The 26878-nt window shown below is 39.9% G+C and overlaps 1 long non-coding RNA gene across 2 annotated transcripts in view; it reads right to left on the bottom strand.

Moving 5' to 3' along the window:
• The window catches only part of LOC103101359 (uncharacterized), a 179255-nt gene that overhangs the window by 82211 nt on the left and 70166 nt on the right, over nucleotides 1-26878 (bottom strand). Inside the window, exon 3 of one of the 2 annotated variants that reach the window (XR_008914431.1) lies at nucleotides 1197-16149. This is a non-coding gene — a long non-coding RNA (uncharacterized LOC103101359). Of the gene's footprint in view, nucleotides 1-1196; nucleotides 17530-26878 lie in introns of those variants that run through there. The other variant, XR_008914430.1, reaches the window with a different exon arrangement.

The raw sequence follows: 26878 nt of genomic DNA, 5'->3' as shown, positions 1-26878 counted from the left end.
TCTAGTTCTTAATATTTATTTTATTGCATTACATATTGTCAGTCAATAAACATTTCAGTGTCTACTATATGCCAGGAGGTGCTAAATAGAGATACAAAATACAATACAAATACAAAAAAAAATACAAATACAATACAATACAATACAAAAAGAGGCAAAAACATTTCCTGCCCTCAAGGAGTTTATAATCTAAAGAAGTAGACAATAAGCAAACATGTACATGCAAACAACTGTATACAGAATAAATAGGAAATAATTAAGTGAGGGAAGGCACTGGAATTATATGAGAGAGGCTAGGAAAGGCTTACTTACTCTAGAAGAAAGAATTTTAATTAGGACTAAAAGGAAGCCCAGGAAAGCCAAGCAGTGGAGATAGTGAAAAAAGAAAGCATTCCAAGGAGACAGCCAGAGGTCCTGGGTTCAGATGTGGTCTCTGACCCTTCCTAGCTATGTGACCCTGGGCAAGTCACTTAACCACAGTTGCCCTAGTCCACACCCCTCCCCTGCCTTGGAAATGATATTTCTTATCAATTCTAAGACATAGAAGGTAAGAGTTTTATTTTTTAAATACTGGGAAATGGGGGTGAGGGTAGTAGAAGGGAGAGGGTAGATTATGAAGGACTTTGGTTGCCAAAGAGGATTTTATGTTCAAACTTATTGGTGATAGGGACCCAGTGAAATTCACTGAGCAGGGGAGTGGCATGGTGGGACCTAGCTTTAGGAATATCACTTTGGTGCCTGAATGAAGAATGGCTGGCGTGCAGGCCAACCAATGATCAAACTATTGTAATAGTCAGGTTTGAGGGGATTGAGGATGATGGTGGTGGAAGTGGCAGAGGAAAGAAGGGGGCACATTGGAGAGAGATTGCAAAAGAGAAATTAATAGTCCTTCCCAATAAATTGGATCCTGAGGAGGGTAAGAGAGAAGAAAGAGTTCAGGATGACTCCTATGTTTTGATGCCAAGGGTCTGGGAGAAGAATGGTGTTGCCCTCTACAGGAAGGAGGACAATTAGTTGAGTTTGGGGCATGTTGAATTTAAGATGTCTACCGGATATCCAGTTGTCTCCTTGGTACAGTATTTTATGAAAAGCAGAAATGGTACCCCTTCTTAAATATCTGGCACTTAACCCCCATTTGGTATACACAAAGACTCATCAATCATGACCAACAATAGTGACATCAACAGAAGGCTTACCAGAACAAGGCACTGAACAGAATTACTTTTTGCCGTTTTTTTTTTCTTTTATGGAACCAAATAAGGCACTGCATTTTTCACCAATCCCTTTTGGCTATTAATTCATTCCCTGAGTTTTAATACAGAGCTGCACCACCGCACTGAAATAAATGATGTGAAAAGTAATGTTGCACATTTACATCTCCATATATTGCTTTTACATTTTACTTGTGGATCCCAAGACACTGACCCACTGAGTGCATTCAAAAGATCAAAATCCTTTCCACTACAGCACACAGATCAGAAGTCCTCTATTCTAAGGTTCATTTCATCACTGCTATTGTTATTTTAGGGCTCCTCTCATTGTTGTCCAACTCTCAGGGACTCCATTTGGGGTTTTCTTGGCAGAGATACAAGAGCGGTTTGCCATTTCCTTCTCCAGCTCATTTGACAAATGAGAGAACCAAGGCAACTAGGGTGAAGTGCTTGCCCAAACTCACACAGTTTTCCATTTCCTTCTCCAGCTCATTTTCTAGATGAGGAAACTGAGGCAACCAGGGTTAAAATAAAAGTGACTTGCCCAGGGTCTGAGGCTGGACTTGAATTCAGGAAGATCTGCTGTGTCACCTAACTGCCCATCCTACTTCTGACGTACTTAGTTCTACGTGCCCTTCCAGCTCTGACCATCTCCCTTTCTATGTTATCAGGTCCTCTGAATCCTGCTATTCCAGGTTCTTAGAACCAACAGAGCTCAGGCATTCTGGATTCCAACATATCTCTCAGCTCACAAGTGCACTGATCTAAATGCTCTCCCACTTCCGATACTCTGGTTTTTCTGTGGTCTCTATAGCCTTCAGAGATAGGACTGCTCTCTTGCTCGTAAATTCCCTATTCTGAGCTCTCTCTCCTACCATCAACATTTTCCTTTGAAAGGTATCTCCAGCCCAGACATCTAGAATCTTCCCATGGCCAACATTCTAGGGATTTCTTAACATTTACTTTAACACACTCCCGATGAATCTTAGCAATACAACATTTTAAAAGCACAACTTGGCATCCCTTTTAAAACCTATGTGTTGTTTCATTGCTCTTCAGTCATGTTCACATCTTTATGATCACATTTGGGGATTTCTTGGCAAAGGCACTGGAGTGCTTTGCCATTTCCTTCTCCAGCTCATTTTATATAAGAGGAACTCAGGCAGAGCTAAATGACTTGCCTAGGGTTACACAGCTAGAAAGTATGTCTTGAAGCCAAATTTGAACTCAGGAAGAGTCTAACTTATTTCCAGTTTGGTGCCCTGTTCACTTCACCACTTAGCTGCTCCATGTACTTAACACCTAATTGTCTTTAATTAAGATCTGTCATTCATTACCGATAATAATCTCGATGTCTTGCCAGATCAAGACACTGCATGGAATTACTCTGCCCATTTTTTCCCTTTTTTTAAGCCACATAGGGCACTATGTTTTCCCCAATTTCCTTTTGGCTGTGTTGTTTCAAGGCCCAAGCATTGCTTTTAAGGCAAAAAAGTAGTAAGGGCTAGGCAATGAGGGTGAAGTGACTTGCCCAGGATCACCTAGCTAGGAAGTGTCTGAGACCAAATTTGAACCCAGGACCTCCTGTCTCCAGGCCCGGCTCTCTATCCACTGAGCCACCTACCTGCCCCCAGGTCCTAGGTTTTAATAACAAAATATTTTGTCATGGTACAGAAATTATATAGAAATATGGAAAATGCAAAAGTGTATATCTGTCCTAAGAGCCTTCAGAACCCTAACATTTTCCTACCAATGGCCACTCCCAGGCTTCACTGTCTGTGCTTGTCCTCTGTCCACCTAGATCCCACCAGCTCAGCCTATCTGCCATTGTCTTCTAAGGCCTCTCCCAGGTCCTATATTATTAGATTCTGGACCCCATTCAGCTCAGACTTTGATTCTAAGATGCCTCGGGTCTCGGAAGAGCTTTATTCTAGCAAACCTGATATTTGGACTCGTATTTCAAATTTCCCTTCTTGGAGTCAGCATCTAGAATGAACTCCCAGCTCTGAAATTCCGGATTTTAAATCCCCTTCCAACATTTTCTGTTGGCCCCGGCATTCTACAGACTCTAAGGACTTGGATAGTTTCAGTTCCAATACCCTCGCCAGTTTTGGCCTTCCAGCAATGTCTTTCTTTCACTTCATTCAAAAGATTTCTTTACCACACGTTTGTAGCGTAAAGCAATGATTTCAAAGCCCAATAACATATCTTTTAGATCCAATCCTGAGTGTTTCTAATAAATAGCCTTCGTCATCAATAATGGTGGTCTCGATATAGATCTGACTGAGCCCAAGCACTGTGTGGAATTCCTTTTTTACTAGGGTGTTTTGGTTTGCTTTTTGTCATTCAAGACAGTTTATTTTCACCTTTTCTCTGGCTATAAGGTTCAGAACCTGATCTTAATTCTGAGGGTCACCCATATAAATTATATTCAAACAACATTTAGTTGCATAGTATATCCATTTGAATTCTTTTACAAATTAACCTGACTAGTCTATTATTTCCACCCAATGAATACTGCCCATTTGCCCCTCCCTGAAGCCAGAAACCATCCTTCCTAGCAGTGGTTTGGTATGTTCTAAAACAGAAGTATGGAACTCAGGTCAGCAAATTCCTGAGTGCAGTCACAGCCAGATTAAAATGTAACTGGGAAATGCTAAATAAAATAAAAATGAAACCCAGCAGAGAGATTATTTTGTGGCTTTCTAAATCAAAATATTTTCTATGGAGTTTGATACACCTCACAAGTTTGAAGATCTAGATTCTAAGGTCCCTCCTGGCTCTGACTTTCTGTGGTCTAAGAGCTCTCCTAGCCTGGCACTCCGCTATTTATAATGTAAGACCCCACAGACTTGGCTAATGTGTGCTTTGGGGCTCCAACCATCTCCCACTCTGTTATCATCCCCCCCCTCTGATATTCCTGATTCTGGAGCCCCAACCATCACATGCATTCTTGATTCTAAAACAATTCCTGCCTCAGACCATCTCCATTTTAAGTACCCTCCCAGGCTGGATAGTTTGACTTCTTTGACCACTTCCTGTTCTAGGACATTAGAAGCCTAGATAGGACTCTCAGCTTTGGAATTCTGCATTTAAATTCTCTCCAGCATTCTCCCTGGAAAGGTTCCTCTCAGCCCAGTCATTCCTGATTCTTGGAAAGGGAATAAGCATTTATTATGTATATAACTACTATGTGCCAGTCACTCTGCCACATGCTTGAGACATATTAATTATGTCATTTTATTCCATTTGGTTCTCACAACAACCAGTAAGGTAAGTGCTATTATTAATTGCATTGAGGAAACTGAGGCAGATAGTGACGTTTCCAGGGTCACATAGCCAAGAAACTGGGTGTCTGATTCTGGATTTGAACTCTGGTCTTCCCGACTTCCTCCAGTTGCCTCAATTCTAAAGAATCTAAGGACCCTCCCCATCTTGACATTAGGTTTTCCAAGTTCCAATCTTTTGTGGCAAATTAGGGTATTTTTTTCTATCAATTGTTTATACCAAATGTTTCTTAACCAAAACAATTTTAAAAAATAGTGTTCTTTTAATGCCTTGTAGGAATTACCTCTAATAGTTTATAGTAGCAACAGTTTCCCCAAGTTAGGATACTTCGTGGAGTTAGTGGGGGGGGTTGTTTTTCTTTTCAGGGAGCCCCTACACCTTTCCTTTTTTGGCAGTGTGGTGAAGGACCTGAGTTTTGACTCAGAGCATCATCACTGTGCTGATACAAATTTCATGAAAAGAAATGTTGCACAGATACTATGAATATCCTTTATTATTTTAAATTTTATCTCTCTTCCATACTCTGATGTGTTCAGCATAATCAAAACCACTTAAACAACTATCATGTTTTATGTTCTCAGGTCTGACTCTTGAAGTTCTAATAATACCTCTCCCATCTACACCACTTGGTCTAAGAGCTTTCCTAGCTCTGACATCCCATGTAGGTTCAAAGTGCATTGAAAAATAAACTTTCTCACAATGTCAACTTCCTTCCTTGAAAGGTTCCTCCCAGCCCAGACACTGGATGTATCAGGGCTGTTCTAGCCTTCTAGGGATTATTTATTTGTTTGTTTGCATTTCATATGTGCCTTAGTAATATAGTATTTTAAAAGCACAGATGATCTTTTCAAATCCTTTTTTACTGGCAACTTGCCAATAAAAGTATCATCAGTAGCCATCTTACCTCATCAAGCAATTGAATAGAATCTTTTTGGGGCCAGATAAGGGACTATTTTCTCTGGCTGTGAAGCTCAAGACCTGAGTTTTAATTCAGAGCATCACCACTGTGCTGTTATAAATTACATTAAAATAAAGATTGCAGCACAGATTGAACACAAGCAAAAAAGCTCGTTATACTATTGTGTGTTCCAAGATCTCTTCTCTCAGCTCTGTATATGTTGTGAAAGCTCCCTCATCAAGGAGAGTCTCCTCCTGACATTTTGTGCCTTCTAAGTTCTGACATTCCTTCTTTTATGTGCCCTCCTGGCTATGACAGTCTCCTCTCTATGACTACTCCTAGGTCAAATATCCTGTGTTCTCAAATGCTACTCGCTTCAACAATTTCTTTTCTCAGGCTGACTTTTTGTTTTAGAAGGTCCCTCCCACTTCTGATATTCCAGGTGCTAGAGTTTCATCCAAGTCAGGTGTTTTTAAGACACCCCACAATTCGGCCAAACTACGGTCTCAGTGTTCTGAAGTTCTGATAGTCCGGCTTCTATGTTTTCTTCCAATTCTGACCATCACTGGCTGTGTGGTGGGTTCCTTGGTATCAGTGATGTTCCCTGAACAGAGGCCCCTTCTTACTACTGCTGTCAGGGAACTGTAGGAAATTTTTTTCTCATGGAGGCTTTTTAAAAAGCCCTATTAGGCACTGTGCTTTCTCCTTTCCTCTTTGGCTATGTGAGTTGGGACCCACGTTTTCATTCATAGTATCAGCACTGTGCCAATCCTAAATAAAATATTGCATATCATACCACAAATATGCTGTTTTAAAAATCAAAGTTCAAAACTCCTTCCCAGCTATGATTTATGTTCTAAAGCCCTAAGGACAATTCTTTTCCAGAAATGTCTGTGTTGGGAGGACTTACCTATTCGGATATCCCTGTTATAAGTGTCCCTCTGACATTCTGTGGTTCCTCCCAGGCTTGGCATTCCAATACACAGACCCCATGTGTTCTCCAACTTTGACTATCTCCTACTTCTTGTGTTCTGATACCTGTTTGCCACACACCTTCCAGCTTAGACATTTTGTATTCCAATTTACTTGACCCTTTCTGCTTATTTTAGCATTCTTCCCACTGACATTCCCATAGGCTCCTCTCTAGCTAAAGTGATCAGGACTTCAAGATGGCCCCCAGCTTATACATTCTATGTTCTAATAGTTCTGATATTCTGGCTTGATGTTCACTCCACATTCTGACATTCTGTCTCTGGAATGCCTTCCTAGCTTTGAAAATGACTTCCAAGATCCAACTTATTCTAACTCAAGTTTTTGACTTTGCATTTTTTAAAAATAAAAACCCTCACCTTCCATCTTGGAGTCAATACTGTGTATTATCTCCAAGGCAGAAGAGTGGTAAGGGCTAGGCAAATGGGGGTTAAATGACTTGCCCAGGATCACACAGTTGGGAAGTGTCTGAGCCACATTTGAACCCAGGACCTCCCATTTCTAGGTCTGACTCTCAACCCACTGAGCCACCTAGCTGCCCCACCAACTTTGCATTTTTAAAAAATAATACTGTATATTTTATAGCAATGCAGTGTTTTAAAAGCATAAATGGTGGCCCTGAGAATTTGTGTGCACTTAGTAAATTCCTTTTCTGATACAGGAAATTTGCTGCTAATAAGACGAAAAATATACAGCTGCCTTATCTAATTAAGACACTGGGTGGTGGGGTTACCCCAACAGAGCTTTGGTTTTTTACTTCTCCTCTTTGTGGGGTATAGGGCCCAAGTTTTAACCCAGAGCATCAAAACTATGCCAGAATAAACTATATTGAAATAAATGTTGCAGAGTCATAACACATAATTTCATTATTTTTTTAAAGCAACCTGTTCTGCCTAATACTTTATCCTATGGAACACATAGACAGAACTGCTTCCCAGCCCATTCATTGGCTTCCCAAATCCTGGCCAGTTTTATCTTTGTTCAGAGCCCTCCTGATAATCTGAAATTTTAAGACCACTTCTAGATTTGATATTCTTCCATCTAAAGCTATGCCTGTGCCTGATGTTATGATCAAATACCAAAGTGGTCCACAGAATTCAATACTCTAGGCATTCTTTTCAAAAACCTACTTTTCTGAGTTTTAAGGTTTCACCCACTTCTGCTATTCCAGGTTCTAGAGTTCCTTTCGGCTAAGGCATTCTAGATTCCTAGGTGGGTCACTGTATTTTAAGAGTGCTACCTGTTCTGATATTCTGGCTTCTGTCTCCTCCTGATTCTTCCAGTGTCTCAACTCCCTTTGCAGCTCTGAAATTTTGTATTCTGAGCTCTCTCCCACTTTCAACATTCTCTTTGGAAAGGACTTCCCAGCCATAACAATATTCTAAATACTCCCTCTCTGCTCTGACCTGCCAATGTTTTTTTTCCCTTTTCAATTTATTACACCTCATGTTTCTTAGCAATCTGATTATTTAAAACCTGTTTCCTTGGAATATTGTTTACATAAAAAGTTTTGCCCAAATAGACATAACCAACTTATTAAGAGCAACAGGCCTATAAATGGCAGTCTTATTGACAGAGGCACTGTAATTACTTTTCTGTTGGTGGTCAGGGAAGGTATTGCATATTTTTGCATTGTCACTATGGTTCAAGATCTGACTTGAGCTCAGAGAATTAAAACTGAGCTAATATACACTATATTAAGATAGATATTGCATTGTTGTTCAGTTTTATCTGATTCTTCAAGACACCGTATGGGATTTTCTTGGCAAAGATGCTGGAGTCCAGGAGATTAAGGCAAATGGAGTTTAAGTGACTTGCCTAGTCATCTAGCTTATGTCTGACTCCAAACCCAGCACTCTATCCACCGAGCCATCTAGCTGCCTCCATGTTCTCTACCATACCATCTATTGTTACATTGTTTAAACAAGTGAATGATCCTAATACTTTGGCCTACTAATTTAAAAACCCCACTCCATCCTAGATAGGAACTCTGGTCCAAGGTGCCTTCCAAATGTTACAATATGTTAAGATCCTTCTCAACTCTTACTCTGAGGTCTTACTACCATTTCTGTTATTCCATGCTCTTAAGGTCTCTTAGATCTGTTATCCCCTGTTGTAAATATGCCTCCAGGACAGATTCTCCTTCTCTAGGGCTATGTCCAAGCTTGACATTGGGTTCAGATGTTCCACAGGATCCCAAAAGTTTGAGTTCTCAAAATGACCATCTCCTACTTCCTGTTTTAAGGTCCCTCCAAACTCTTATCTTCTAAATTTAAGGATTCCATCATCCCAGGTAATTCTTGTTTCTAAAATTCCTCCCAGCTCAGATATTCAATTGTTTCCTATTGTCCTGTAAGTTCTGACAATCTCTGTAATTAGAAGACCGTGACAATCCCAGTTCTAGAGACAACTTCATCTTAGTCATTGTCCATTTTAAGATGCCTCCTAGTAGTCTAAGATCTCTCCCACACCCACATTTCTTCCTTAAAAGGCACCGCTCAACTCTGGATTTCTAAATTCTAAGGCCCCATCCAGCTGGGATTTATTTTTTCTGTTCATCTTTATGACTTCAAATATGGTTCTTAGTTGTCCAATGATATGAAATGCTGCCATACTTAACAATGGTGTACTCTGAACAAGCTTGTGCTGAATCGAGAAAGCCTCATGTAAAATGTTTAGTGTAAGTATTTACATCTCAGAAATGAACAAAAGCTACAAAAGTGAGAGAAAATGTTACTAAGGCAAATTAAATGTAAAAGTGTGTCACGTATCAACTTTCCCCCAGAGCCCATTGCTAAAACACTTACAAACACACCCCCATTTAACACTTTATTTTTTCAGTAAATAGTCAGTTATGAGGGCAATCTTACCTGACCAAGGCCATGTATACTACTTTTGATAGAGCCAGATAAGGCTTTTTGTCTTACTTTTCCTCTTTGCATGGTCTAAGACCTGACTTTCAATTCAGAGCATCACAACGATTCTGAGAGAAATTATATTGAAATCCTTGTTGTGTATTATACTCCAAGTGTGCCTTATTACTTTTTTTAAATTAACTTGTCCCTTCCACTGCCTTGGTCCACGGAGCACATAAAACTCCTTCCCAGCTACAGTGTTTTAAGGCCCCTTCTTGCCCTGATAGTTTGCATTCTAAGTCTCCTAAAGCATTGCATGCAATACTTTTTTCTGGTTCTGGGGGGGAGGGAGGGAGAAGTTACAAAAAAGGCACCATGTTCTCCCTTTTGGTTGTGTGGTTCAGGACCGGAGTTTTAATCTGAAACATCAGTATTTTGCTGATATAAATTTTATCGAAATGAGTATTTCATATCACTGCATTGTGTAAAACCAATCTCTTTGAGCATACCTCTAACTTGAGCCCAATGATTAAGAAAAATTCCTTCTCATCTTTGCTATTGTTTTAAAGGCCCCACTTCTCTCAGGATTTTAGGTTCTGAGGGCAGTCCCATCCCTGAAATGTTCTGGTTTCCTGCCACTTCTAGTAATAACATTCTGTCTTTTAAAGGCTTTCTTATTTCCCTTCTCTGTGTCCCTAGGCTTGACATTCTGTGAGCTAAGGTGTCCTAGGATCTTGCCAATTCATGTTCTCTAGTCCTGAACACCTCCCACTTTTGTGTATTATGAATCTTGTGCTTTTCTCCATCTGATACTCCACGTTCTAGAGCCCCATCCAACTCAGGTGTTCCGGGCTCTAAAAAACACTGTCCTAAGTTCCCTCCCAAGTCTGATATTCTGGCTTCTGTGCCAATCCTCAGTTCTAATTTAAAATGCTCAACTTGCCCTCCAAATCTTGTGTTCTAAGCTCTTTCCTATGCCCAATAAAATCTGTTAAAAGGCACCCAAGCAGTCATACATTCTGTGTTCTAAACACCCTACCATTCCATGACTGTCTACATGCCAAGACCCCATCCTGGTCTGAATCTGTAGCTCCCCCTCCTTTCTTTTATTGTTACACCACATATGGGTCTCAACAATACAATGATTTAAAAACACAAAAGATGTTGCTTTTGGATTCTGTGTAATTAATACCTTTAAAATACTTTGTATTTAATACTGATAATTTGAACATCAGTAGGAGTCTTACATGGTCAAGACACTGCATAAATTAGTTGGATCCTTTTTATTTAATCAGATAAGTAACTGTATTTTCAGTTTTCCTTTAGTCATACAATTCTGTTTTGAGAACCTCTTAAACATTTTATATTCTGAGGCCTCATGTAGCTCTGACCTTTGAGAGATTTTTGTTTATAATTTGACACTGCATATTTCTTAGAAAAGCAGTGATTTAAAAGCCCAAATGACATTGCCTTTGAGTATTGCATACTTAATGCTTGTTTTCAAGAGATTAAAAAATTAATGATCAGTAGCATTAATATCAATTGTATTCTTACCCAATCAAAACAGTGCAAAGAAATCATTTTAATTTTGTTTCCCAGATGATGCTCTGTATTTTTATGTCCTTTACCTCTGTGCAGTTCAGGCCCCAACTCTTAAAATCCTGAGCACCAATTTTGCTGACAAAAATTATGTTGAAATGAATGTTGCATCTTATGCTATAAGATATATTGTTGATTCTTTAAATGGGCCAGTCATTCCCCATATCTGAGCCCAGAGTAAAAAAATGAAAGCAAAACAAGAAGCATTCCCTCCAAGCTATATTTGTGTTCTCAGGACCCTCCTAATTCTACCAATCTATATTTCAAGGGTTCCCCCCTGCTCCGATATCCTGTGGTTTAAGCCCTGTTCTAACTCTGACACTGGGTTCCAAGACCTCTCATAATTCTGGGATCCCCTTGGGAAAGGGCCTATAGAATTAAAGGATTCATGTTCTAAGGTCCCACCAGCTCTGCCACTCTGGGTCCTCCTACGTTGATCCATTTCCCACAGTATGAATTTTAAGGTCCCTTTGACCTCTAATACTGTTCTCAAGAGCCTTTCAGCTCAGGCATTTTAAGTTCCAAGTACCTCTCCCAGGTCAGACATTTGGGTTTCTCTGGCTACTGGCAATTCTGCCATTCAATATCCCCAGTGTTCTTCCAATTCTAAACTTTACCCCTCAAAAGGCACATGCCAGTACAGGCATTCAACACTTAAGGACCTGCCTGGCCCCTACTCTCCACCTCCACCCAACTCTCATCTACAAGGGTTTTGTCTTTTCATTTCATGATTTAAAAGCACAAATGGTGTACCTTTTGAATCTTGAACTTAACACTTTTCTTGAATAAATTTAATATTATTTAATAAATTTCTTCAATAAATCTAACCAATTCATTCCCTAAAATGTTGTTATTGATACCAGTCTTACCTGATTAGGGCCATACAGGGAATTATGGCTTGGTGGAGGTTTTTGTTAGCCAAATATGGCAATGTATTATTAATGTACTTCTTTGTCTCTGTCCCAATCTGACTTTTAGTTTTGAGCATCAAAACTGCTGATGTAAAATATGTTGAAGTATGTGTTGCATCTTACACCATCAATATGCTTATTCTTCCTTCTAATATAACCAGACACTCCCTGTAATGTGGCCCACTGCGCAAATAAGAAACGCTATACTCCAGCTTTTGCTAGTGTGTGTACTAAGTCCCCTCCCAGCATTAAGATTCTCTTCTCTAGGCCTATTCATAGGCCTGATACTCTATATCCAAAGATCCCATGGGCTCTAATAGTTTGGGTTCTCAGGACCTGAACATCTCCTATTTCCTGTCTTCTAAGGCTCCTCTCCATCCCAGGTTTCTAGGGCTCCATCTACCTCAGGCATTCCAGATGCTAAGATGTCTCCCAACTTGCTCTCCTCCCAGGTCTGATCTCCTGGCTTGTGTCCACTTTCAGTTTTGACATTCAATGTGCAGCCTGACCTATCAGCCCTGAAATTTCTGTTTGCGAAAGCTATCTGCCACCTCCAACATCTGCTTGAAAAACAGTGTTCTCCCCCAACCTCACAGTACTCTGGTCTAAGGCCCAACCTCACTCTGACCTTCTAGGAGCCTTTTTCTTTTTCTTTTTCTTTTCCTTTTATTTTATTTTATGACATTGCATGTTTACAATGATGTGAAAGCACAAATGGTAGCCTTTTAAGTCTTGTGTACATATCGCTTTATAGTTTTCAATAAATACAACCAATTCATGTCCTGGGTCACACAGCAAGTAAGTGTCTGAGGCCACATTTGAACTCAGATCTTCCGGATTCCAGGTCCAGCACTCTCTGCACTGCATCACATAACATTAAAATCCACAGGAATCTTACCTGATCCATGCTCAGACTTTAGGGGGGGGGGTAATCCAGATAAGGCACTGTATGCTTACCTTTCCACTTTAGCAATGTAGTTCAGGACCTAACTTTTAATTCAGAGCATCAAAATTGTGCAGATATAAATGTAATCAAAATAAATATTGCTGCTTATACTAGAAAAAGACATCATTAGTGTTATTTAAAATGTCCCTGTCCCTTCCAAAACATTGGCCCACTGAGCAAAATTTTAAAAGGTCTCCTTTCCAGTCTTCCCAGCTCTGACAATCTGTGTTTTTAAAGGCTCTCCCCATTCTTACATTCTGTGATTCTTAGGTCACTCCCGCATCTGCGGTTCTCTATTCTGAGTAATATCCAACCTCCAGTATATTCTCTGGAAAGGCTCCTCCAAGTCACACATTCCATGTTCTAAAGAATTTCATACTTCTGTCAGCTTAAACCCCTCCCTTCTCTGATAGTCTAGGTTTCTTTTTTCCTTTTAATTGATTTTTATTTATTACATTGCACATACTTATCAATACAGTGATTTAAAAGCACTTGCATATTTAACATTTTATACTTTTAATAAATAGAACCAATTCATGTCCTGGGTCACACAGCAAGTAAGTTTCTGAGGCCAGATTTGAACTCAGGTCTTCCCGATTCCAGGTCCAGTACGCTATGCACTGCATCATATAACATTAATATCCACAGCAATCTTACCTGATCCATCCATGCTTAGAAAAAAATGGGGAGAGGGGAATAAGGATATTCAAATAAGACACTGTATGTTCACCTTTCCACTTAAGCGATGTACTTCAGGACCTGACTTTTGATTCAGAGCATTAAAATTGTATAGAAATGGTATAGAAATAAATTTTGCATCTCATAGCAGAAATAGACATTGTTACTATTTTTTCTAATTTACCTGTCCCTCCCAATACCCTTGCCCACTGTCCTTCCCAATACACTGGCCCCGCTGAGCACATTAAAAAAGGCTTCTTCCTAGCTATGAATGCTGTGCATTGGAAAGCCCTTCCAAATTCGGTCAATCTGTGTTTCAGATTCTTAAGTCTCTGCTATTTCTGAAATTACGATTCCAAACTCTTACCAGCCTCCAATATTAATTTCTTGAAAGTCACCTCCAAATCAGACTTTTCACATTCTAAAGAATCTCCCAACCCTGTTGTCTTAAACCCCTGATCAATCCTCTGATATTCTGGCTTTCTTTTCCCTCTTTAATTTGTACATTCATTTTTATTTTAGTACATTGCAAGCATCTCCCTTTAAACCCATAGTCAATAGAAATAGTCTTTCCTGCTGAAGGCACTACATGGAATGTTATTTTTGTATGGTTTGGGCTTCGTTGGGGAGTTTTGGGGTTGCCACTGTGCCCTTTGGCTGTGTGGTTCAGAACATGAATTTTAATTCCAAGTATCACCACTGTGTTGACATAAATTATATTGAAATGAGTGTTTGATCTCCTACCAAAAAATGTTATTTGATACTGTCATTCCTAACACCTTGATCCACTGAGTACATAAAAAAATAAAACCCCTCTCTTGCAACTAAGAGATTTCCTATTCTCAGCACTTTCTCAACTAAAAATCCATGTTCTAAGGGCCCTCCTAGCTTTAACTCTCTGTGGTTTGAAGCCCACTCTAGGCTCAGACATTTTATGTTACAAGAATACAGTCTGGTCTGATATTCTGGCTTTTTCTGTGGCTGCTTACATTTCTGATATTCAGTGCCCTGACTACTTTTCTACCTCTAAACTCTATTCTACACTCTCTTCCATTATTTTCTATTTCACTCTTCAAAAGGCACATTATAGGCTAGATATTCTCTGCTTGCTCCAGGATCCTCCATAGGACAATACACTCTGCTCTAAGACTCCACCTAGTTTGGATCTACTAGGCTTTTTGCTCTTGCATTTATTTGTTTGTATTTTATTACACTGCATAGGTCTTTTAGCATTACAATGCTTTAAAAACATGAACAATGAACAATGATTTAAAAACATGAACAGTGTCTCTTTGGAAACTTGTATATTGCATTTCCTTCAACAAATTAAATCAATTCATTCCCAATAACATTAATATCAACAGCAGTCTTACCTGATCAGGACCATATAGGAAATTACCTTTTTGGGGCAGTCAGATAAAGTACTGTATTATTGTTCTTCTTTGTCTCTGTGGTTCAGAACCTGACTTTTAATTCAGAGCATCAAAACTGTGCTGATATAGATTATGGTGAAGTACATGTTGCATCTCATTTCATGAATATGTTTTGTTACTTCTTTTTTTCTAAATTAACCAGTCATTTCCAATAATTTAATATGCTGAGCAAATATAAAACACTACACCCCAGCTTATAATATTGTGTATTCTAAATCTCCTCCCAGAACTGAGATTCTCCTCTTTAGTGCTATTCCCAGGCCTACCATTCTATGTCCTAAGGTCCTATGGGCTCTGAATTTGAGTTCTCAGATTCTGCCCATCTCCCGTTACCTGTCTTATGAGGTCCCTCCAAACTGACACAATATTCCAGGTTTCTAAGGCTCCACCCACCTCAGGCATTCTGCAGGCTAAGATGTCTCCTAGCTCAGAAATTCTGTCTAAGATCCCAACGGTTCTGATAATTTCTTCAATTAGACCAGGCCCATCTCCCACTTTCTGTTTTGGAAAGTCACACCTACCTCACATTTTTCTGTCTAGAGCCCCTTTCAGCTCAGGTAAGTTCTCATATTCTATAGCTTGAAAGATACCCGTAGTTCTGATATTCTGCCTTCTAAAGGCTCTTAAAACTGATGTCACTTATTTGAAGGCCCTCCAATTTCTGACACTCTCTATTCTAAGGTCCCATTGGCTCTGTCATTCTGGCTTCTTAGGCAGTTCTGATTTCCTGCTCTCTGAGTTGTAAGGTCCTTCCCCATTTCTGATATTCCCTGTTCTCAATATCTTTTCAGATTAGACACTCAAGATTATAAAACACACCCCAATTCAGCCATTTTATGTAATAAGAGTAGAGCTGGGCCTGATATTCTGCTTTTTATGGTCACTCCCAGTTCAGACATTTAGAACCCTGACTGCCTTCTCAACTTCCATATTCTAAATTCTCTTCAAGATCTAACATCTCCTGCTTGAAAAAGCACCTTCTGGCCCAGATATTTCATGTTCTAAAGACTTGAACTTCCCAGAGGTCACACCAACCTTTGATCTACTTGGATTTTTGGACATTTTTCAGTTTATTTTTATTTTATGACACTGCATATTTTCCTTAGCAATCCTTTTTTTTAATTGCTAAGAGCACAAATATTGTTTCTTTTTAAAAAATTTTATACTTAACTCTTTTTTTCAATGAAAACAAATTTATTATCATTTAAGACTTACCTGATCAGGGCTGTGGAAATAATTACCTTTTTTTTTGGTAGCAATACATGACATTGTATTTTCACCTTTCCTCTTTGGCTGTGTGGTTCGGAAACTGAGTTTTAATTCAGAGCATCACCCCTGTGCTGATACAAATTATATTGAAATAATTTTTTCACATCAAAGCATATATTATTGTTATTATTAAAAGTATCGTGTGAATCCCAATACTGTATAATTCGACACATTAAAAAAAAAAAGCAATCCAACTGCGAGATTATGGGTTGAGGCCCCACCCTGTTCCAACCTCCCAAGGCTTCCCCTCTTTCAATTTTTTATTCATTTTTATTCGATTATATTGCATGTATCTTAACATCACAATGACTTAAAATCACAAATAGTATCCCTTTAAAATTGTTTAACTTTTTTCAAAAATGTTTCCCATTCATTCCAAATTATAATAATGCATAAATCTTACCACATTAAGGCTGTCCATGGAGTTATATTTTTTTAAGCCACAAAAGGCATTGTATTTAATTCAGAGCCATCACCTCTGTGTTGATGTAATTGAAATCAATGTTGTAAATAGAAGCATAAGCCTATTTTATTATTAATCATTAAATGAATTAGTCCTTCCCAAAGCACAATAAAAAAAAAGTAACCTGCCCCTTTCCCTGATGACTAGCGGACTCTGGGCTCTGATTGGCCCACGGTTTCCCCACCCTCTTCCACCTTTGCAGCAAACATAGATATCTCGGGCATCTGATTGGCCCCGGATTCTATGACGTAAATTTCTCCGCCTCCTTCCCCACCTTCGCATTCCCAGATTCTATGGCGCACTTTCTTTTCCATTCAGGCCTATGGGGCTAGGCCAAGAAGAAAGCCGTCTCTGGTACCAGATTAGCCCCGGACACTCTGACACACTCCTTCCCCACCCTCCTCCCTTCTCTGTCCTCCTCCCCTCCCTCTGCCGCACACAACAAAGCTGTCTCTGACACCTGATTGGTCCCAGAACTCTGACGCACTTTCCCCACCCCCTCCCACCTTTGCAGCAAATATTAGATTGGCCTAGAACAAAGCTGTCTCTAGCACCTGATTGGCCCCGAGCACTCTGACACACTCTTTTTCCCGCCCCCTCCCACCTTCAAACATTAGTTAGGCCTAGAACAAAGCTGTCTCTGGCACCTGATTGGCTCCGACACTCTGACGCACTCTTTCCCCGCCCCCTCCCACCTTTGCACAAAGCTGTCTCTAGCACCTGATTGGCCCCGGACACTTTGACGTACTTTGCCCGCCCCTCCCACCTTTGCACAAAGCTGTCTCTAGCACCTGATTGGTCCCGGACACTTTGACGTACTCTTTCCCCGCCCCCTCCCACCTTGCAGCAAATATTAGATAGGCTTAGCACTCAGCACCTCCCATGACATGATTGGTCTCGGATTCTCAGATGTACATTTCCCCGCCCCCTCACCACCCATTGCGTCAAATACTGGATAAGCTTAAAACAAAGCAGCCTCCGGCAATTCCTCCCCGCTTTCCTCCTCCCCTCCCTTCCCCTCCCGCCCCCTCCCTCTTCTCCACCTTTACATCCCGGGATTCTATGGCGCACTTTCTTTTCCATCCTTCCCGCCCCACCCCCAAAGGTCTACAATGGCTAGACCTAGAACAATGGTACCTGAGCTTCCCCGCCCCACACCCCCAACCCCAGGTACTAGGACACATTTTTCCCCCACCCCCCTTTCCACCTCCACTGACAACAAGGCTAAGCCTAGAACAAAGCTGCCAGTCTCTGGATACTAAGACACACTTTCTTTGTCTTCCACCTCCGCGGCCAACACACCAGCTAGGTCTAGGAACAAAGCTTCCTCTGGTACCTGACAGACCCCAAATACTAGGAAGCGCTTTCTTTGCCCTCCCCCTCCCCACTTCCACCTCCGCGGCAACATTGCTAGAACTAAAGCAGAGCTGTCTCTGGGACCTGGCAGTCCCCAGATCCTAAGACACACTTTCTTTGCCTTTTTCTTCCACCTTCCCAGCCAACATGAGATAAAAGCAGAGGACAGACAAAGCTACCTCTGGGACCTGATTAGCCTCCAGCTTCGCTGGCAAAACTTATGCTACCCACCCACCTTCGAATTTCACAGCAAACAGGCCTCGGACCAAGCTGCCCCTGGGCCCTGATTGGCGCAGATCAGTGGCGCAGTCTCCTTCCCCAGCCACCTTCCACCTTACCAGCCAACATGGGATAGGGCGAGGACAAAGCTGCCTCTGGGACCTGGTTGGCCCTGGATTCTCTGCAGCACTTCATTCTTCCCCACCCCCCTTCCACCTTCACAGCCAATATTGGCTAGATTGAGGACAAAGCTGCCTCTGGGACTTCACTGACGCACATCACTGGAGCAGGATGCTTCCCCATCCACCTTCAAGCAAACACTGGCTTGGTAGAGGACAAAGCTGCGTCTGGCTCCTGATTGGTGCAGATCAGTGCCGCAGTTTCCCACCCATCTACTTTGCATTTTAGCAATCAGCATGACATAAGCAAGCCATCTCTGGGTCCTGATTGGCGGAAATTAGTGCCGCATTTCCCACCCACACACCTTCTACCTTCACAACCAGTCTGGGATAGGCTGATAGCGAAGCGGCCCCTGCATCCTGATTGGTGAAAATCAGTACCGCAGTTTCCCATCCACCCACTTTTGCATTTTAGCAATCATCATGACATAAGCAAGCTGTCTCTAGGTCCTGATTGGTGAAAATTAGTGCTGCAGTTTCCCACCCATCTACTCTGCATCTTAGCAACCAATCTGCCATAGGCAAGCTGTCTCTGGCTCCTGTTTGGATGAGATCAGTGCCTCAGTTTCCCATCCAACCATTTTCTACTTCGCAATATACAGGACAGGCTGAGGACAAAGCAGCTTCTGGAATCTGGATTCTCTGGGGCACTTCCTTTCTTTCTTCCTAGCCTCAGTTTCCATTCCCCATCCCTATGCCAAATTTGGGTAGTCTAGGACAAAACTATCCTTGGCAGTTGACCTTCCATCTCCTCTCCCTTCCCCTATGTAGCTTCCTAATCACCTTAAGGGTTTAAAAATTCCCTGCCCTTTGGAGCCCTAAGTACCAGCACCAGTAATGTCATGGTCCCTTCCTGACCATACTGGTTTCTATGTGAGGAGGCAAAAGAAGGCAGTGTCCAATAAAGCTACTCCCTTTGGTCTTGTTGAATGTTCTAATGAGTCACTGGTGTAAAGTCGCTGCTGCCTTAGCAACTGACCTCTCCGGCCTGGGATAACTCCCTGTGACTACCTTTATAATCAATGTAAGGGCACTCCTTTCTCTGATATACCTTCTTCTAAATGTTATCCTGCCAATGTCACCCTCTTTGAAACGGCTACTCCCAGTCCTGATATTATGTGCTAAATTCCTCCTACTTTGGACAATGTCTATTTTCGGCCTCAGAACTTCTGCCTCTCTGTCCTCATCCCTCCCCAACACCTGCATTCCAGCTTTTACAGCAATAACCAGCTCCAGATTCTGGATTAAACATTCCCCTCAATCTCAGACACTGTAGCTTCGAAATGCTCTCCCCAGTCTGATATTCTGGCTTAACCTAACATTTCATTTCGGGCCATTCAGGGGCAGGACTTCTCTCCTAGCTAAGAAATGGAGTCCAGTAGTCAAAGTTTTCATCTACTCCCAAAAGTCTACTTTAAAATGTACCTGGAAGTACTCAATAACATTCAAAATTCTAAAGACTTTCCCAGCCCTGAAATAGTGTATTCGAAGGCACAGATTTATATAATATTTGGTATTTAAAGGACCTTCAAATCCTTAAGGTGCGCTGAACTATGATCCATAAGGTTTTTTTTAGTTTTTCAATTTACTTGAATATTATTACGATGTACAGCACATGTGACTTGCTGATACACTTTTGAAGTATAATCAGAGCCCCCATTAAATCCTTTATACAGAACAACTTGGATTTTTGCTAAAAACTCTCCATGTCGATTCTCATTAAGAGTAATAACAACAGCAAAATTCCTTATAGAAGGAACTTCACGGAACTGCACTCAATTCCATTGGAATATTTTTTGTTATGGGAGGATTATTTGAGCTAGCCAAAAAAGAAATGGTTACTTTCACCTTACCTTTTTGGCTATGTCCTTAAGAATGTGAGGAGGGTGTGGTTTAGGATTGACAACTGGTTTTATGAAACTCCAAATTGACTCTTGCCCTTCACAGCCTGTTTACAAGAAACCCCTTTGCTGATCCTTTGTCCCAACCAATAAACCTCAAGCACCCTTTGATTACTTTAGATAGAATTAGCAGATATGGTCGTGTGTTAGGTACCCTTTTGTCTTCCTAGTTTCTTACTTTCTATCTAGGCATCTCCTAGGTGTTCCAGCCCTGGCTAGAATCCTCCTTCCCTAGCCTCCATGTAGTTAATTAGTTGTCCTTCCTTTCCTATACTATACTCCCTAAAGGGTATATAAGATGCCGAATTCTTCAGTTCAATAGAAAATCCCATTTGTGGTTCATTTTCCCAGAGACAATATTCCCAGAGTCTCAGAGTTGAGCTCCGTTGTGGTGTTGTGTGAGCATGACTCTGTGTGGTGGCCATAAGAACGCTGTCTGTCTTGTCCTGATTAAAGACGTGTTCTATGTAACTGCTTTGGTGTTTCTTCGTTTTTTCAGGTTAACAGCATCACTACTGAGTAATATAAAGTTCTAATGAATGATTGATCTCATATAAAAAAATCGACTTTCCTCTTTTTAAATTAACCAGAACTAGCTAATATTTTGGTTCATTAAGGTTATATATTAAAATAAATCCTTGTTCTTTTGATGTTTTTCTTTATAAAGACCTTTCCAGAGCTGAGGATTGATGTTCTCAGAATCCTCTCAGTTGTCGTACATGAAAGTTCCTAGGAGACTTCGGGTATGATCTTTTTTGTTCTAAAAACTCTAAAAAGAGATGCCTTCTCTTGAATATTCTCTGATCTCTCTCATTCTCTTCCCCCAGCCGTTCCCATTTCTATTCCCAGTCCCTGAACATATCTCTCATTCTCTCTGTTCTAGTGCCTCCCACCTTTGGCACCCAATTCAGGATTTTGAATGAGAAATTTCCTTCAAGCCAGTCATTTTAAGCCAGACATTCCTTCAAAACCAGACAGGTTTTACCACCTTTCCCCCATCTGATACTCTAGCTATACTTTCCACTCAAAATGAACCCATTTAGAAGAGGCACTTGTTTTCTAGCTGGAAATTCAGTATTCTAAGCACTAGGAAGCCTCCAGTCTACCTACTCAAAAGGAATCTGGAAAATTGGATATTCACTGTTCTAAGGAAGTTCCAAGTTATAACATTTTACATTCTAATGCCACAGTCTCTTATGATCTATAAGTTTTTAAAATATGTTAATTGAATTATTAAAATGTGCATGGGTCTTAACTGATATACTAATTTTGAAACAAAAGCTGTGACTCTCAAAGGTCTTTGGTTTACACCAGGTCCAAAAAATCTACTTTCATTATAATTAATAATGTTTCTGTGTGCAGATGATTTCATTTTTATTTGAGGGGCTTTGCTAGCAAAATAGTCAGTACATTTCCTATATCCTTTGGCTGTGTGGTTGAGGTGAGGGAGTAAGTCTGGTTTTTTTAGTGTTTCATCCATGCCTAATGTAAATTGAATTGGCATGCTTGATATAAAAAAAATTATCTTCTTGCTTTTTAAATTACCCTGAACTGGCCATTATTTGGTACCACTAAGATTGTATAAGAAAAGAAATAGCTGCCATCTGTGATATTTTCCATTCTAAGTTACCTATAGAGCAGATGATTTAAGTTCTCACATGCCTAACAGCTATCATATATATTGGTATCATATATGGTGGTTTTAAGGAGAATCCGTATTCTAACTTTTTCTGTGCTAAGTTCCATCCATCTGCTATTCCTTCTTCTAAATGTTCTCCTATCTCTCTCATTCTCTTCTCCATGGCACCTCCAAAGACTGACATTCTGTATGCTGAAGTCCCATTGTCTCTGATAATTTTCATTCTTGTTGCATTGCCAGATTCTAAAGTCTCATCCAAACCTAGATTCAGGATTCAAAATTTCCTTCAAGGAAGAAAATGGAGTGTTGAGCTCCTAAAGCTGCTATGTCCTTCCAGCTTTCCTGCTTTCATTGTGTCTTTCCTTTTTCTTGCCAACACTGTCCTAACAATCTTATTTTAGGAAAAATTCCTTGAATTTTTAGAACCAACACACAGGATTGATTCCAAGATGGAAGCTGATTAGTTGAAACCTCTTTAAGAAGTTAATATTGAAGAGATGCAGAGCTAAGATGGCAGCATAGTAGCAGGAGCCTTCTGAATCTCCTTCCAACTGATCATTACAAAAAGTGGCTCAAAAGGACAGAAATCAAAATCGGAGAAATAAAGGGGCTCTCTCACTGGACACAGACTTAAAGAAAGGTGGTGTTTGGGGATTTCCACACTATAAGGGGGCAAAACTACACTTATCAAAGCACAAGATGATCACCCCTCCCCTATACCACCTACCTTGCCAGAGTCAGAGAGAAGGCCCAGGCAATCTCTAAATTCTCAGGGGTTGCCTGAGGGCACCACAGACATACCCCTAAGGGTATGGCAAGGCCTTGGCAACAAGACTTGAGACCAGAAGCTGAGGAGTGCAGAACCTGGGCAGCAGAGTATGGAGCTTGGGCAGAAACAAGGCTGGCCACAGCCAAGGTAGCAGGGAGATAGAAAGATAGCCTCGGGGCAAAAAGCTTTAAAGCATGGGACAAAAGAATATCACAGATTTATCTACCCACATTCAGGCTTCTGACTGGGAAGGGAATATACTATCATGGCAAAGCCCTGCAAGACAGAAGCTAAGAAAGCAATCAACATGCAGGAACCAGAATCCACTAGTGGCAAAAGAAATAAAGCAGTAGCAAAAAAAAGCTATTGACCCTGAATAATTTCTATGGAGGAAAAAAACAAAATAAAGAAGCAACAGAAGATAGTGAAAAACAAGCAAACAAAAAAAGTTTGAATAAACTTTCCCCCCAAAATGAAAGTTGGTCACAAGCTCTGACGGAATTCAAAAAAGGAGTTCAAGAACCAAGTAAGAAAGATTGAAGAAAAATGGAAAGAAAAGTGGGAAAAAGAAATGAAAGTAATTTAAAAAGAAAATAATAGCTTAAAAGACAAAATTGATCGTATTGAAAAAGAGGCACAGAAACCAAATGAAGTAATAAGCAAATTAGAGACCAGACTGGACTTCCTGGAAGCCATGAAAAGGAGGATAGAACAAACCAAAAAGGAAAATGAAAAGATCATAGCTGAAAATCAGTCTTTAAAGACTAGAATTGGGCAAATAAAAGCTAACAACCTCACAGGAAAGCAAGAATTAATAAAGCAAAATCAAAAGAAAGAAAAAATAGAAGGAAACATGAAATATCTCATTGAAGAGACAACTGGCCTGGAAAACAAATCCAGGAGAGACAATTTGAGAATTATTGGTCTACCAGAAAGCATGGAACAAAATAAAAACTTTGACATCATATTGCAAGAAATTATCCAAGAAAACTGCCTGATATTCTTGAACAAGAGGCAAAATAGACATTGAAAGAATCCATAGATCACCCCCAACATTAAATCCCTAAAAGACAACCTTGAGGAATGTTATAGACAAATTCAAGAGCTTTCAGGCTAAGGACAAAATATTGCAAGCAGCCAGAAAGAGACAATTCAGATATCAGGGAACACCAGTCAGGATTACACAGGATCTGGCAGCCTCCATACTAAAGAACCACAAGGCTTGGAATGTGATATTCAGGAAGGCAAGAGAATTGGGTCTGTAACCAAGAATCACCTACCTATCAAAACAGACTATATACTTTCAGGGGAAAGAATAGACATTGAACAAAACAGAAGATTTCCAAACATTCCTAAAGAAAAGATCAGAACTAAATGGAAAATTTGATGTCCAAATACAAAATTCATAAAAGGTAAACAAGAAAATGGGAAAAAAATTTAAGGGCTCCACAAGGTCAGAGTTATTGTATTCCTATATGGAAAAATGATATCTGTAAATTCTTAAAAATTGCTTTAATTATCATAGTAGATAGAAGTATTATTCATAGGCAGAGGTTGTGGTATTAAGTTGTTTAAAGATGATACGTAAAAAAAATTTGGGCAACAGGATGAAAAAAAAAGAGGATGATACTAAGAGAAACTTGAAGGAAGAAGAAATAGGATAAATTATACCACATAAAGAGGCTCATGGAGGGGAGTGTGAAGAATACTATTATAAGGGGAAGAAAAGAATGGGACTAGGTAATACTTAAACCTTACTCTCAGTGGAATCAGTTCTGAGAGGGAAGAACAGCCAGATATATTGTAATATAGAATTCTCTCTTACCTTATAGGGAAGTTGTGAGGGAATAACAAAGGGGGTGGAGTGGGGCAAATAGTATTAAAAAGGAGGGAAAGGTTGGGAGGTGTGTGATTAATAGACCTTAAAGAGAAATAAGAGAGGAATAAGAAGGGAAAGGGTAGGAAGGAAAGTAAAATAAGGGTGGGGAAAAGGGGGACTGATTAAAAGCAAAACACTGGTGTAGAAGGAAATAGCGAAAGTAGAAAGGGCAGGACTAAAAGAGGAAATCAAAATGATGGGGAACATACAGGTGGTAGTCATAACTCTGAATATGAATGAGATGAACTCATACATAAAATGGAAGTAGGTAACAGAGTGGATTAAAAACAAAAATCCTACCATATGTTGTCTATAAGAAACACATTTGAGGTAGGTAAACACACGCAAGGTAAGAGGCTGGAGCAGAATTTATTGGGCATCAACTGAGAAAAAGAAGGCAGGAGTTTCAATTATGATATCTGACAAAGCCAAAGTAAAAACAGATCTCATTAAAAGAGATAAGGAAGGTAATTACATCCTGATAAAATGCAGTATATACAATGAAGAAATATCAGAACTCAACACGTATGCAACAAATGGTGTAGCATCCAGAAGTTTAAAGGAGAAACTATTAGAGCTTGAGGAGGAAATAGATAGTAGAACTATACTAGTGAGAAACCTAAACCTTCCTCTATCAGATCAAGATAAATCAAACCAAAAAATAAATAAGAAAGAAGCAAGGGATGTGAATGAAATATTAGAAAAATTAGAGTTAATAGATATATGGAGAAAAGTAAATGGGGATACAAAGGAATGCACCTTCTTTTCAGCAGCACATGGTACATTTACAAAAATTGACCATGTACTAGGACATAAAACATTACAAACAAATGCAGAAAAACAGAAATAATGAATGTAACTTTTCTGATCAAAATGCAATAAAAATTATAATTAGTAAAGGTACATGGAGAGGCAAATAAAAAATTAATTGGAAATTAAATCATTTGATTCTCCAAAACGGGTTGGTTAAAGAACGAATCATAAAAACAATTAATGATTTCATTAAAGATAATGACAATGAGGAAACAACATATCAAAAATTTTAGGATACTCTAAAAGCAGTACTCAGGGGAAAATTTATATCCCTGAGTGCCCATATTAACAAAAAAGAGAAAGAGGAGATTAACAAATTGGGAATGCAACTAGAAAAAGAACAAAATAAAATACTAGCTAAAAGGCTACAACAAGTTATCACAATGATTATTCACTATGACCAGCTGAGATTTATACCAGGAATGCAAGATGGTTTAATATTAGGAAAACCACCTGCATAATTGACCATATCAACAACCAAACTAATAAAAATCACATTATTATTTCAATAGATGCAGAAAGAGCCTTTGACAAAATATGACACCCATTCCTATTAAAAACACTAGAAAGTATAGGAATAGAAGCATCTTTCCTCAAAATAGTAAACAGTATTTATTTAAAACCATCAGCAATCAAGGGTTCCAGGTATAAACAAATAATGAAAATATTAAATATATATTCAAAAGCTGACTCTAAGGAGCAAAGTATTCATGGACCAGACATATGGATATATTTCTAGTATTTCACATTATTTTGTTTTTTAATTAAACCCGTACCTTCCATCTTGGAGGCAATCCTGTGTACTGGCTCCAAGGCAGAAGAGTGGTAAGGGCTAGGCAATGGGGGTCAAGTGACTTGCCCAGGGTCACACAGCTGGGAAGTGTCTGAGGCAAGATTTAAACCTAGGACCTCCCGACTCTAGGTCTGGCTCTCAATCCACTGAGCTACCCACCTGCCCCCTATTTCACATGATTGATTTCTGAATCCTTAAATTGAATTAGGGCTGAAATTTTGTGGAACTTAAACCTCTCCCCTTGTCTGTAGTCTGGAAGGCTAGCAGGCAATTTCTATAGCTTCTTTGTAATGGCAAAGATACACACTCAACATGTGAATGAGGTGATGCCAGGGCTCTGGAGGAAGTAGGACTTTCAAATGAGCCTTTGGTCTGGGCACTGGCCATGCCATTGTGTTGGTATCCTTTCTTTTGTCTTGTTGTTGATAGCCAATATGATGCTAATGTTTCTATCACACAACCTGTTTGATTGACAATCCCATATCCCCTATTCCTTGAAATCTCAATAAAAATCAGTTCTGCTATCTGACCTTCTCTCTGACCATCTGAGGATGAGCTGACAGGCTGGATGGGATGCTGAAGAATCCTGTGTCTTTTTGTCTGTTTTCTCTTCCCATGTCCTTCTTCCCTTAATCTGTAACCCTTCTACCTGTATTAACTCAGTTCATGGCTTCCCTTTCAGATGTTTAACCCATGCAAGAAGATCTTGTAGCAGCACAAGCAAGTATCATCTGCAAAGGGAATGAGTTAGATGACTTCCCAATAAGATGAGGAGTGAAGCAGGGATGC

The sequence above is a fragment of the Monodelphis domestica genome, chromosome X (assembly GCF_027887165.1).
Source record: "Monodelphis domestica isolate mMonDom1 chromosome X, mMonDom1.pri, whole genome shotgun sequence".
Taxonomy (NCBI): domain Eukaryota; kingdom Metazoa; phylum Chordata; class Mammalia; order Didelphimorphia; family Didelphidae; genus Monodelphis; species Monodelphis domestica.
The sequence above is the reverse complement of the archived record's forward strand: the minus strand, read 5'-3'. Positions and strand labels throughout refer to the sequence as shown.